We start from the raw sequence: 13,928 nt of genomic DNA on the forward strand, positions 1-13,928 counted from the left end.
CAAGACTTTCATCTATTATCTCACTTTTTCACTCATCTCCTCCCCTTTCCCTACCTTCTTTACCTAAATTCTTCATCTCTCTCTCTCTCCCCCCCCCTCTCTCTCTCTCTTTCTTTCTTTCTTTCTTTCTTTCTTTCTCTCTCTCTCCGTCTGTCTGTTCTCTCTCTTCCCTGTCTGTCTATCTCTCTCTCCCCTTGTCTGTCTCTCTCTCTCCCTGTCTGTTTCTCTCTCTCCCTGTCTCTGTCTGTCTGTCTGTCTGTCTGTCTGTCTGTCTGTCTGTCTCTCTCTCTCTCTCTCTCTCTCTCTCTCTCTCTCTCTCTCTCTCTCTCTCTCCCTCTCTCTCGTTCTTACTCCCCACACCATCTGCGCGGCCACACCACTCCGGGCAACGTCAGAACAAACAGAACAAGAGAAAATAATGAACTTAGGATGAGAACTGTTTGCTTACGCTAATTAATTTTATCTCGAATCTCCAAGGCGTTTTCTTTACGTGGGGGAGGGGGTAGGAAGGGGAGAGGGGAAGGGGATGCGGGGATAGGGGGGACAGGTAGGTAGGTAGGGGAAGAGAAAGGGGAAAGCTGAGGAGCAAGACGGGGATGGGGATAGGAAGAGGGGAAGGGAGGGAAGGGGAGGGAGATGGTGAAAAGTGAGGTAGAGGAGGGGAGGAGGAGAGGAGGAGAAGACGGAGGGAGGACGAGAGAGAGAGAGAGGGGGGGGGGCATGCTGAGAGGGTCGTCACATTTTAATGAAGCTTACTTGTTTACATGTAGCCACTGGCAACTTCCTGAGGGAGTTGGAGGAGATGGGGAGATGGGGGGTGGGGAGAGGGGAAGTGGGGCAGGGGCTGAAATGGGTTTAGTCTCATGATATGATGAAAGATATGGAGGGGTAGGAGGGAGGGAGAGGGAAAAAGTCAGGGGGAGGAAGAAGGAAAACGACAGGTTGAGGGAGAAGGAGACGAAGAGGAAGAAGAGGGTGAGGGAGAAGGAGACGGAGAGGAAGAAGAGGGTGAGGGACAGGTAGAAAGAGAGGCAGAAGGAGAGCGAGAATGAGAAGAAGACAGCGAGGGATCGGATGGAGAGGGTGGGGGTTTGCATACCGAATTATTTGAAGCTTTGGCTAAGATGCTGTCCGGTGCGGCACGAGTATAATGTAATGCCTCTTGTAACTTTTACGTAAAATACTGACGCCGAAGACCTGCATACAACCTGACCTCACATCCAAATCTAAATTCATCACTTGAGAACTTCAGCAAATAAATAAACGTAAACAACAAACGTTACAAGACAACAACCACACCAACAGACTCCCCCCAAAAGCAAGCGAGCCAAACAAACAATAAAGCAGGGCGGATTATGCCATTGTCTTGCTCACGATTATATTTTCTCATCCGCCATTTTTTTCCCGCGCTGACGAGTGACGAAGGTGATGATAACGACCAATAAAAACGCCGCGTTTCACAGGCTTTATCATAACTCTTATTATGATTGGTCGTCGGCCGAGGTCTCCCAGAGCTAGATAACTTGCGCGTTCGGGTCTCGTTATTTTCTCGTCCATATCGTAAGGAAAATGAGGAGAGAGGGAAAGGGGAGAGAAAAATGGGGGTAAGAAGAAAGAATGGAAGGAAAACTAAAAACGGAAGGGAAAAAAGATAAGGGAAAGGAGAAATGGTGGAGGAGAAACTGAGAAAAATAACAAAATAATGAGAAGACGATGGACGATACAAAGAGGAAACAACGAACACCAAGAAGATAATAACAACAACAAAAATAAAAAATAAAAACGAAAAGTACACAAGATAATAACGCAAATAAACGACGATTAAAAAAAGAGAAGACACGACGTGTATAACTAAATAACGAAGGAAAAAAACAGGGGAAAAAGAGATAAAAGAGACAAAAAAGGGAAGATAACAAAGGACAAGGAACCAGCGGCGCCCCCACAAGACGAAACTATAAAGGGAAAATATGACTCTCCCGGTTTAATAATGTCCATTAATTTCATAAACTGTCAACTTCACCCTAATCACAAGGAGGCGAAGCTGCTGGGAAGGAGAGATGATAAAGAGGGAGATGAGATAGGGGAAGAGAAGAGGGCGCAGATGAAGGAATTTTTGGGGGGGAGGGTTGCAATGGAACGGGGGGGGGGGGGATGGAGGAGGAGGAGGAGGAGGAGGAGGAGGAGGAGGAGGAGGAGGAGGGGAGGAGGAGGAAGGAAGATGAAGGGAAGAGAATGTGTAGGTGAGAAAAGAAGATGAGACGAAGACAAAGACGATGAAAAAAAATAAGAAGAAGAAAAGAAAAGGAGGAAGAAACAGCAGAAGAGGAATAACAGGAAGAAGAAAATGTTAATCATAAAGAGAAGAAAGCCAAGAAAATGTAGAAAGCCAACGAAATAAAAGAAGAAATGAAGTGAACTAAAACACAAAACAAACAAACGAAACGGAAAAAAGAAGAAGAACAAGAAGGCGAAGAGGAGACTCAGGGGAAAAAGAGAGGGGGGAGGGGGGGGGGGGATGGTAAATGCCAGGTGTGAATTAAAACATTCCCTGCACGTAAATCAGCGCACGTGCCTGAGTGCCACTTGAACTGAAGGGCGGCCCCGGATACGTGGGAATGAGTGCCCGAGGGTGGTTACGAGCACGGCGATTGACTGATGAAATAAATGTAAAGTTTACTTAATTTTAGGGTAAGGGCAGTGTTGTTTTTGTTGTTATTATATAATAATTATTATAATCATAATTTTTATTCTTATTATGACTATTGTTTTAAGGCTATACAATTTTTACTTTGACAAAATTATTACGTTGTTTTGAATAAGTTCTGGTTCGCGAAGAAAACAACAACAAAAAAAAAGGATACTAACATCACCGCAACTAATATGTCACTGTTTCCTAATTTCACTCGCGCTTCGAACCAAATTATAAAAAAAAAAGAACGAGGCAATGGTTATTATCATGATGACGACCGCGTATATGTGAACCTTATCAACGCATTTTAAATCACAACTTTTTGGTTCGACACGCGGTTCGAAGCAAGATTCAAAAGCCGCCGAAGAAACGTATATCACGATGACAACAAACTATAGATAAACATCAATTAACTTGAGCGTCACCGTTCCCTGATTCGACCCACGTTTCGAACCGAGCCATAAAACCGACGAAGCAATGATCATCTCCTTCGATTCTGTGACTCGACGAGAGACGATCTCTGAGAAGAAAAGCTTCATTCACTTCGACATCGACTTAATTACAGGCACTGATCTTCCGAAGACCAAAAAAAAAAAAAAAAAAAGCTCATTAACTTCTCTCAAATGACTATCCTAATCACCGGCGAATCTTTATCTGTCTCTCCGTGTATTGCCATGTCTTTCCTTTTATTAAAATTTTCCTTTTGATTTCAATTTGCTTCTACTATATTTTTAATAATCTTAATTTTTTTTTTTTTTTTTTTTTTTTTTTTTTTAATCTTCACCATGATTTCTCTTCTTGAATATTTCTCTCCACATCATCCCCATAATCTCTCGTTTTATTAATCATCATCACTACCCCCTTCTCACCTTCACTCCTTTCTCTCTACCCTCTTTTACTCCTGTTTTTACTCCTCCTTCCCCCAACTCTAATAACTCTTGCATTGCTCCCATTCCTCCGCTCCCCCCCCCCCCCTCCCTCCTTCCATCTTATCCTCCACCTGCTCCTCCGGGTGCTTGCTCCTTGAGGATGAAGTGGATGCACTTGTCCCACCAAACACACCACTTTGGAGTCCTTACCCTCTACCTGATTTTCTTTCATTTTCTTGCTTTTAATCTAATTTTCTCTTTCCCCTCTCGTTCTCCCTTCTTCCTCGGTTATCCGCTTAGGACTTATTTGTTTATTTAGCCTTAAATTGCTCTCGCTCCTCTTTTCTTTCGTCTCGCTATTCCCTCTCTCCCCTTTACCTCTGCTCCTTAACCAGGCACGGTCCTTCCCCTCTCCTGCTTCTCCTCTTTACTCTCTCTCTCTCTCTCCCTCACTCTCTCTCTCTCTCTCTCTCTCTCTCTCTCTCTCTCTCTCTCTCTCTCCTCTTTCTCTCTCTTCTCTCTCCCTCTCCCTCTCCCTCTCCCTCTCCCTCTCCCACTTTCTCTCTCTCTCTCCCTCTCCCTCTCCCTCCTGCGTCCAAGTGTTGTACTTACGACGACCGAGATTCCCGCGGCCTCCTCAAGTGAGCTCCTTGTCAGTCTGGAGATCCCTTTCAGAGCCAACCCATTCCTTTGCCCTCCTATTGCCCTTCTCCCCTTCACCCTTTCTGCCCCTCTCCCCCTCTCCTACCCACTGGTTCCGCTCTCTCCCCTCTTTCCTCTTTCCCTTTCCTCTCTCTGATCCTTCTCTCCCTACCCTTTCTCCCACTATCCCTTTTCTCCTCCTCCCCTTTCTCCGCCTCTCCCTCCTCCTTTTTCTCCACCTCTCCCTCCTCCCTTTTTTATCTCCCATTCCCATTCTCTTCGGCTTTATAACACTGTCACCAATTGCCAAGAGTGATGTCGTTATAAGATTAAAACGCCAAGAATCTCGCTCGCGTCCGTCACCCTTAACCGCCACCTCCTTTTCCTTCTTCTTTCCTCACCACCAACTCCTCTTTCTCCTCATCTCCCTTCTTTTCCCCCCACCACCAACTCCACTTTCTCCTTCTCTTCCTTTTCCTTTTCATTATTATCACAATTATTATTATAATTATTATTAGTAGTGGGACAAGTAGTAATAATGTTATTATTACCATTATCATTGTTCCTTTCCCCCTTTCTCCTTCTCCTTTTTCCCCTCCTCCTCCTTCTCTTTCTCGCCCTCCTTTATCATCTTCTATTCCTCTTTCTCCTCTTCCTTCATATTCATATTTATTAACATCAGCATTACCGCTATTATAAAAAAAATATAATATTTTTTCCACATCTCTCCTTTTCTTTCATTTCTCCTCCTCTCTCCTTCCTCCTCCTCCTCCTCCGCATTCCTCCCAGCTACAGTAGTCTGTCTAAGATTCAAAAGCTTCTTGGAATACCGAAATCCGCAGGTGTACGCAACACCTGAGGTGAAGGCGAGATAACAGGATACACCTACATGTTTTCAAGGAGGGACGGGGGGGGGGGGCAAGGGTCACGGAAGGGAAGGGGGGTGGAAGATTAGAAGGAGGAGAGAGGAGAGAGGGGAGCGGGGAGTAAGGGAGGAGGGGAAATGGAGGATGAGGCTGAGGAGTGGAATGACTGGAAGAAGAAAAGGAGGCGTGGCAGAGAGAAGCGAGACGAAGAGGAAAAGGAGTGGGGGACGAAAAGGGACGAGTGAAGGAAGTAAAGGGGGATAGAGGGAGACGAAGGAGAAAAGAGTAGAAGGGACGAGGGACAGCTGGGGGACTCTCCGCCGCCGCCGCCGTGTGCCGCAACATGACCGGGGCGCAAGCGGGCACGGGGACGCGGAATGCGCGTGTCTTCTTTCTTCCTCCGCCCGCTATCGCGTCTTGGGTTACATGCGGGCGTGTTATATCATAAACACTCGGGGAAACGCCACCTGTGGGGAGGGTGGGCGGCGCTGGAGGTGAGGGGGATTGGGGAGGAAGGAGGGGGAAAGGGGGATGGGGGAAGGAGAAGGGAGAGGGGGGGGGAGAAAAAAAGAAGAGAAAAAGACGAATCAGAATAAGAATAAAGGAAAATAATATAAAGAAGAACGATGCGAAAGGGTGGTGGAAACGCCTCCTTAATCGCTGGTCTCCAAGATGTGTCACATGTAGATGCCCCTCTGTCACCCAAAGAGCCAACTAAAAGGAAGCACATTTACACCCTTTTAAGGAGAGAAATGTATACATAATGTGCCACGCTGAATCATCCTCTCTTCTCCCTTAATTCACCCTTCTCCCTACACCCTTAAGACACTCTGAAGTCTCTCTAAATAAAGGAAACAAGTGGCGTCGTTTAAGAGTGTGACATGTTGAGAAAAGAGGCGACATGAGGGGGGGGGGAGAGGGGGGAGGGGGGGGGGTTAAAGGGAAAAAGGGATGGGAGAGGGATGGAAGTGGTTAGAGAATAGGGGGGGCATAAGGCTATGAGGAGGGCACAGGGATGGTCAGAGAGGGATGGAAAAAGTTGGGTATATGCGGGTATATTTGTGGACCGCACAAAACAGTAGGCCGCCCGCAACGCTACACAGCAGGCCCCCTAATCTTTCGCTGTCTTTGTCGTGTGCGGGTGTGTGTGCTGAGCTGCGATGTGTTATGTTGTGCTTGTTTGTTTGGTTTTGTTTTGGGGGGAGTGTATTGTGTTGTTGCGGGCACATGTGGCGAGCGCAGAACACGCACAACCGTTGTCTGGTCCTTATTAGTGTGTGTGTGTGTGTGTGTGTGTGTGTGTGGTGTGTGTGTGTGTGTGTGTGTGTGTGTGTGTGTGTGTGTGTGTGTGTGTGTGTGTGTGTGTGTGTGCGTGTGTGTATAGAATGATATGCATAAAGAAAACGCAAACCTAGAAGCGCCCATATACAACCATTCAAGAAAAAAGGAAAGAAAAAAAATCCCTCACAAAAAAAACAAAACAAAAAAAAGGCCTTATTTCCCTCCCGCTGATTAGATTCCCAAAAGCAACAGAAAAAGAAAAAAAAAAAAGAAAACGTAAACCATAGGGGGAAAAGCATCCGGATAAAAAGAAAAGAGAAAAAAAAAGACAAAAAATAATTCAGAAAGAACAAAAGCCGCTTCACCTCAAATAAATACAATATTCACCTCGTACAGACTCCCGCCGCATTGCCCTTCCAAACATCACATAAAAAACGATGCAGAAAAAATGGGCCAGTGGTGAGGCCCGCGGGGAGAGAGGGAGAGGGCGAGGGAAGCTATGGGAAGGAGGGAGAGGGAAAGGGAGGAGGGAGAGGGAGGGAGGGAGGGAGGGAGGGGAGGGGGGAGGCGGAGGGAGAGGGAGAGGGAAGGGGAGAGAGAGAGAGAGAGAGAGAGAGAGAGAGAGAGAGAGAGAGAGAGGAGAGAGAGAGAGAGAGAGAGAGAGAGAGGGGGGGGAGGAGAAAGAGAGAGAGAGATAGAAAAAAGAGCGCGCACACGAGGAGGAGAACCAAGCCTGAGGGTGCACAGTCCGACAATACACAAACGTCGAGCATCTCCCCCTCCCCTTCCCCCCCCTTCTCCTCCTCCTCCTCCCTCCTCCTCCTCTCCCTCCTCCTCCTCCTCCCCCCTCTCCCCCCTCCTCCTCCTGTCGGGAAGGGGTTCAGAGAAGTAAAATGGATTTCATGTGTTTATGATTAAAGCTGCATTGCCCGAAAGACCTCTATTGTCAGGCAGACAGAATGAGTAAAAGGATTTTTTTTTCCCATCCGTAATGGAATTGCTTAACAAACTAAAAAGTGTGATTCAGTATGATTAAGAAGAGGAGAGAGTGATAACAACAATGATATGGAGTAATGATATGAATTATATAATGCTATCAGATGGTAATTATGAAATTAGATATATATCTTAAAATTTTCTAGATGTCTATATGCCATCTCACCCAACTCTCGACAAAATTCTCGTCAAAATGAAAAAATATTGAAGGAAGAAAAAACATGTCTTCTAGAAACAAAGAAGAAATGAAGAGTAAATAAATGAATAAATATACATAAATATTTACACACACACACACACACACACACACACACACATACACATACACACACACACACAAATACATTATCATACTCCCTGTGCTTCTATTATCATAGAGACATCTTACGAAAGTAAGAAAGATGGTAATAACAGATATTTTTTTCATTATTATTCTATTTTTTAGGCTGTGGGTGAGACAAGCACAGCGCCATTGTTCGACTCACCGGTTCCCGCAACAAAACTCCCGCCTCTAACAATAGCTAACAGCACATTGAGAAAATTTCATCTAAATGTAAACTTGGAGGAGGGGGTGAGGGGGGGGAGGGGGGCATCTTGAATCCATGGTCGGACTTTCGTAGCCAGGGGGGGAGGGGAGGGGGAGGAGCAGGGGATAAAGAGAGGGGATAGAAAGGGGAGAGGGCCAGAAGGGGGGGTGGGGGTGAAGGGGAGGAGAGGCGAACTGTGGCGAAGGCAACAATGGGAAGAAAGAAGGGGGAAGGAAATGGAAGGAGATAGAGGGGGGGTGAAGAAACGGAAGAAAGAGTTAAGAAGAAAGGAAAGGAAAGATACGGAGAAGGAAAAAAACGGTTGGATAGTGGACAGAAAGCCGGAGGAAGAGGAGGAGGAGGGAGAGGAAGATCAGGAGAGAAAAAGAAAAAGAAGAGGAGGCGAAGCAGAAGGCGAGGGGGGGGGGGGCAAGAAGTGAAGGGGATGGGGAAGGAGAGGGAGAAGGGGAAGGGGAAGGGGAAGGGGAAGGGGAGAAGGGGGAGGGGTGCTCATATAATTCCGGCGCTCGGACCCGCCGGCGCATTTCGAGATATTGAATGGTCAGGCATGCACCGTTGAAGGCCGTTTCAGATCGTCTCGTTTCTGTCTCTGCCCGTTATCCCTTATGCCTATTCTTTTCTCTATTACTTCTTCCGCCTTTCGCGTTTTGTCATCCTGTCCGATACTTTCTTTTTAGTACCGTTTTTTTTTTTTTTCTTCTCTTCTTGCTCTATTTTTGACATCCCCTCTTCTTCTTCGTTTATTTGTTCTATCCCCCCCTCTCCCCTCCCTACCCACCTTCACCTCCTCCTCCTCCTCCTCTTCCCTCTTTCCCTCTTCTTCTCCCCTTCCCTTCCTCCCTCCCTCTCTCTCCCCCCTCCTCCTCCTCTTCCTCCCCCTCCCCCTCCCCCTCCTTCTCTCCTCTTCTTCTTCTTCTTCTTCTTCTTCTTCTTCCTCTTCTTCTTTTCTTCTTCTTCTCTCTTCCTGTTCCTGTTCCTGTTCCTGTTCCTGTTCCTCTTCTTCTTCTTCTTCTTCTTCTTCTTCCTCTTCCTCTTCTTCTTCTTCTTTTCTTCTTCTTCTTCTTTTCTTCTTCTTCTTCTTCTTCTTCTTCTTCTTCTTTCTCTTCTTCTTCTCTTTCTCTTCTTCTTCTTCTTCTTCTTCTTCTTCCTTCCTCCTCCTCCTCCCTCCTCCTCCTCCTCCTCCTCCTCCTCCTCCTCCTCCTCCTCCTCCTCCCCCTCCTCCTCCTCCTCCTCCTCCCCCTCCTCCTCTCCTCCTCCCCCCACTCTAACCGCGTATGCCTTGCGTCTCCTCCACGAAATCCGCTTCTCATTTAACGAACAATTGATTAAGGGAGAGCAACGCCCACTCAACGGGAATTTGCTGCTTAAGTTCCAAATAAAGTTGTTCTGCAAAGCCCCATTACCGTCAGTGACAACTTCGATGGGATCAGCGAATGGCTTTTATCCCCGAGTTTTCTTTTCAAGCTTAAGAATGAGTTTATATATAATATATATATATATATATATATATATATATATATATATATATATAAAAATATATATATATAATATATATATATATATATATATATATATATGCATCTTCTTTTAACGGTAGGTTCATGTCTGAGCCGCCGTGGTCACAGCATGACACACTTAATTGCAGCTCTCATGCTGTGATGCTCTTGGAGTGAGTACGTGGTAGGGTCCCCAGTTCCTTTCCACGGAGAGTGCCGGTGTTACCTTTTTCGGTAATCATTCTCTCTATTTTATCCGGGCTTGGGACTAGCACTGACTTGGGCTGGCTTGGCCACCCAGTGGCTAGGTAGGCAATCGAGGTGAAGTTCCTTGCCCAAGGGAACAACGCGCCAGCCGGTGAACCCTCGAACTCAGATTGCCGTCGTGGCAGTCTTGAGTCTTATGCTCTAACCATTCGGCCACCGCGACCTTGGCGATCATGGGTTTCCATGATTTTTCTTGGCAATTTAGAGCGGTGGTTTGCCATTGCCTTCCGCCCGGTGTTTTTTTTTTTTTTTATCGAGTCACCATCTCTATTTACCCGGCACTGACTTGGGCTGGCTTGGCCACCCAGTGGCTAGGTAGGCAATTGAGGTGAAGTTCCTTGCCCAAGGGACACAACGCGCCGGCCGGTGACTCGAACCCTCGAACTCAGATTACCGTATATATATGCATACACACACATATATATATAATGGGATTTTTTTCATTACAGGAATGAAGAAGTCTATGACCATCTCTTACTATTCCCCCACTCCATCTCCTCCTGTTCTTTGTCTGTCTTTCTCTCTCTCTCTTTCTTTCTCTCTCTCTTTCTCTCTTTCTCTCTCTCTCTCTCTCTCTCTCTCTCTCTCTCTCTCTCTCTCTCTCTCTCTCTCTCTCTCTCTCTCTCTCTCTCTCTCTCTCTCTCTCCTCTCTCTTCCCTCTCTCTCCCTCTCTCTCTCTCTCTCTCTCTCTCTCTCTCTCTCTCTCTCTCCCTCTCTCTCTCCGCTCAGCTGACTGATTACAAGTCGTTTGCATGTAAGAGTCTGAAGTGCAAAATAGAATGGGGGAGATTGATGGGAGGCATTCTGGCACGCGTCGCCGATGCCAATCGCGGAGAAGCAGACGACCTTCCGCGACGTCGGTGGTGATGACGACGATGATGATTATGATGATGATGATGATGATGATGATGATGACGACGATGATGATGTTGATGATGACGACGATGATGATGATGATGATGACGATGATGATGATGGTGGTGATGATGATGATAACTAATAGTCGTGATTATAACAGTAGTGCTAATATGATGCTGCTCATGATGGCGGTGATGATAATGACAATTGTAATTATGATGACTATACCAGCGATGACGATGCGGATGACTGTCATCTGTCGGCCATGAAGAACCAGGCGTGAAGTAATAAGCCCAGTCACCCCTCTCGCTTCCCCTTCTATTACACGCTGTGGTGCCTACTGCGAGAGAGAGAGAGAGAGAGAGAGAGAGAGAGAGAGAGAGAGAGAGAGAGAGAGAGAGAGAGAGAGAGAGATACATCCCTTAGTACTGTCCTAAAAAAAAATAAAATGAAGACACGCAGCAGATACTTAACTAACACACACGACAGACGACTGACCAAGCTGCCCCGACCTGCCAGCCAAGACGACCCCCAAGAACCCGAGGTCAAAGAAGGTCAGCGCCAAGACGGAGCTCATAAGGGCGGCGCGAACGGGAGGCGCTCGAGGCCGCTACGCCCGCGGACAATAATAACAAGAGATGCATCTCCATCACCATGAATATTTAGCGAATGCAAAACGCCGAGAATTAATTTTCGACATAAAACAGGTCGGACTTAATTGCGCGGGACGTCAGCCGTTATGCATGCAACATCAGGTCGGTAATAATTAATGACATTTCCGCTAATGGCAGATAAAAAACAAAAAGTTAAAAGCTGTAGATAAAACAAACGGAAAACAACAGTATCTCCTAACGTAATTTATCTATATTCCATAACATTTGCCTTTCTGTATCTTAAATTCCATTAGCATCATCATCAGTAATCCACCGTCACGAAATATTACCAACCAGAACACCGAAGCCACAGAACCGAAACACCGTAGCGACAAACACACCAGCCGTGGAGTATAAACATTCGTTCTATTCATGGACACCGCAGCAGGGACACAAGAGGACACTCTAACTACTCTCTTGACCGGTGTCTCGTTACCCTTTTTCTGTAAAAAAAAAAAAAAAAAAAAAAAAGAGGAGGAGGAGGAGGGGGGGATGAGCGATGGGGGTGGGGGGAGGGGAGGTGGATAAGGGCCGGGGAGTGGGGGTGGTGGGAAGCTTGTATAACCCTCTGATGGTTTTCTTTGAATGGGCTGTATCCTGTTACTTTTTTCTCCTCTTTCTCCCGTTCTCTGCTTCCCATTGTCTGCCTACGCCTCCTCCTTCTCTAGTTTAGTCATTCCTCTCTCTCCCTCCCTCTTCTCCTCTCTTCCTCTCTCTCATCTCTCTCCCTCCCTCTTCTCTTCTCTCTCTATCTCTCCTCCTCTTCCTCTTCCTCTCTCTCTCTTCCTCTCTCTCTCTCTCTCTCTCTCTCTCCTCCTCGTCTCTCCTCTCTCTCTCTCTTCTCTCTCTCTCTCTCTTCTTCTCTCTCCCTCCTTTCGTCTCTCTCTCCTTCCATCTCTCTCTCTCTCTCTCCGCTCTTTTTCTTACACCAATTTCTCTCTCCTAATTACAAAAACACAATTGAAACATCTCAATCTAAAATCATTAAAAAAAATGCCTCCCATTCTTTTGAAGGAGACACCAAGAACCCGATGCAATTAGCGGAGAGCGAAGTCTTCCCCCGACTGTTTTGTTCATCTCGGAGGGCACCTTGAAAGACGTAATGGCCGACTGCTGTTTCATCTGCTCCGACCTGACTCAACTCTTGGTCTTTCGAGCAGAGTTTTCCTTGTAGGTGAACGAGTGAATGAGTGAGCAAGTGGACGAATAAGAACGAGTGGACGAGAGAACCAGCGGACGAATGAACGAGTGAACAAATTAACGAGTGGACGATTGAACGAGAGAACGAGTGAGCGAGTGGACGAATAAACGAGTGGACAAATGAACGAGCGAACGAATGGACGATTGAACGAGAGAACAAGTGAGCGAGTGAATGAATAAACGAGTTGAAGAATGTACGAGAACGAAAACGCACGGTAACTTGGTACTGTGAGTGTACAGAAATAAAGGATATGCGCTTGGTGGAGCCTGTTTATAATAAACAGTCCATTTCTATTCGGCGCGACGTGCCACTTAAAACTGTGACTAATTCCCTGTCTTAATATGTCAGTCTATCTGCCTGATTGTCCGACTATCTACTCCCTCTCCCCACCCGCTAACGGAGCAGCAATTGAACATGCGGTCGAGGCCAGCCCTGATATTTCCCAAAGGATTTCAATCCTATGGCCCCGATAGGAATGAATGGCCTGTAACCTGGCCTCGAACACCCCCTTTGTCCTAGAGTGGGTGTGCTGTACTAAGCAGGACTCCTCTTCTTACGTCGCGGGGTCCTAGGGTCTGGCGTTAGTGTCCTGGATAATTGGGGGAACTCACACACCAACACCACACACCACAACACACACACACACACACACACACACACACACACACACACACACACACACACACACACACACACACACACACACACACACACACACACACGCACACATACATACACATCCTTGGCGACCATACAAGCGTACCCACGCTGAAGAAAAAGGGACACTGTACGGAGATTTTCCCGGCTGATAATCCCCCGGGGTTTTCTTGCTGATTCTAATCCCTTATCTGAGATGAGTTCGTGGGAGAGGGGGGGAGAGGGAGGAAGAAAGGGGCGAAAGGAGAGGAAGAAAGGGAGGAGAGTTAGAGAGGGAGGGAGAAAGGGAGGAGTTAGAGAGGGAGGAAAGGAGGAGAGTTAGAGAGGGAGGAAGGGAGGGAGGGAGGGAGGGAAGGAGTGACTGAGTGAGTAGGGAAGAGAGGAAACGAGGGAAGGAGATAGAGACAGAAGCTAACTAGCGTGTATCTAATATCTGAAGGTGGAATGTGATAAGCGGATGGCGCGCAATATTAGAAAATTCCTGACACCCGCGACTTGGGGACTGTCACACGATCACCCCCCCCCCTCCAAAGGACAGGGAGAGGGAGAGGGAGAGGGAAGAGGACAGGGGGGCTAGAGAGGCGAGTAGAGAGGGTATCTCACTTAACAATACCCTGGAATCTGGAAGCCGAGATGTGGGTATGGAATTAGGGCTGCCATCCGAAGCCACTCAACGTAATACAGATGTTTCGAGGCATCTTGTGGGTGGGGGAGGGGGTAGAAGGAAGGGGGGGGGTTGGTGTCTTCACGTTACGCCACAAAAGCAATGTTTGCTTTCGAAGGTATTTCTTCTGTTTGGAAGCACACTTGGATGGTAGCAAAATTGGTATCAGTACTATGGTAGTGGTGGTACTGGTAGAGGTAGTGATAGCAATAAGTAGTTTTTGTATTGTAGTAGTAATAGT

The sequence above is a fragment of the Penaeus monodon genome, chromosome 14 (genome assembly GCF_015228065.2).
Source record: "Penaeus monodon isolate SGIC_2016 chromosome 14, NSTDA_Pmon_1, whole genome shotgun sequence".
In the NCBI taxonomy this organism is placed as follows: domain Eukaryota; kingdom Metazoa; phylum Arthropoda; class Malacostraca; order Decapoda; family Penaeidae; genus Penaeus; species Penaeus monodon.